This window comes from Penaeus monodon, chromosome 32, assembly GCF_015228065.2.
Source record: "Penaeus monodon isolate SGIC_2016 chromosome 32, NSTDA_Pmon_1, whole genome shotgun sequence".
In the NCBI taxonomy this organism is placed as follows: domain Eukaryota; kingdom Metazoa; phylum Arthropoda; class Malacostraca; order Decapoda; family Penaeidae; genus Penaeus; species Penaeus monodon.
In genome coordinates, this window is record NC_051417.1 from 35,397,487 (window position 1) to 35,398,254 (window position 768).

The 768-nt window shown below is 29.0% G+C and overlaps 1 protein-coding gene across 1 annotated transcript in view; it reads left to right on the top strand.

Moving 5' to 3' along the window:
* The window catches only part of LOC119593844 (dual specificity mitogen-activated protein kinase kinase 1-like), a 12,470-nt gene extending 11,710 nt beyond the window's left edge, over positions 1–760 (top strand). Inside the window, exon 10 of the mRNA XM_037942873.1 lies at positions 1–760. This exon is cut by the window's left edge and continues 1,075 nt beyond it. The gene's annotated coding sequence lies outside the window, so the exon portion shown is untranslated.
* The last annotated feature ends 8 nt before the right edge of the window (positions 761–768 follow it).

Sequence of the window (768 nt, forward strand, 5' to 3'; positions counted from 1 at the left end):
CTCTGAAATATTCGCAAATGGTGAAATATGCATTTATTAATTGTATAATTCTGTTGATTTCATAATATATTGTGGGTCTAATTAATTGCCATTGAATAGGGTTTCATTAGGGCAACAATTTTCATTACTGCATGCACAGGATTCTGAAGTCCGTATTGAGAAGGATCAAGTTTGGCTTCCAAATATACCAAAGTTTATATTTTAGTCAAAAATGTAAATAATAAGGTGAAATGCTTTTTTTTTTTGCAGTATACAGTTTTCTAGTTCCATAGCAATTACATGCCAAGATATTAGGTAGAAACATGCATTCCTTGCTGTGCATATATTGAATTAATAATTTTGACAACAATAAGAATTCTTTTTAATTCATATGGTCAGATTATGCAAATCATACTGGCTGTCATTATTATAATCCATATACCAGTTTATAGATTTGAAAATGTCATTTATTATCTGTAAATTTTGATAACAGACTAAATCATTTTTTATTTTTTTATGTTACTGATACTGAAAATATTGGAAAAAAAATGTAATTGAAAGTTGCTAGGTCAAATATATGCATATGTCCTAGAAGTAAATGGAACATTTGATAATTAATGGTAATTTAGATATTGGAAGAGGGTGCATCGAGATGAGCAAAAGAGGTTGGATATAATGGAAACTGGAAACCATTGTTGAGTGTATCAAGAACAAGAAACAGTCACTGGGTGTTTAGTAATAGAGTCTTTTGTTACCTAATAGGTGTTAACTTATGTTATAAGAATCAGC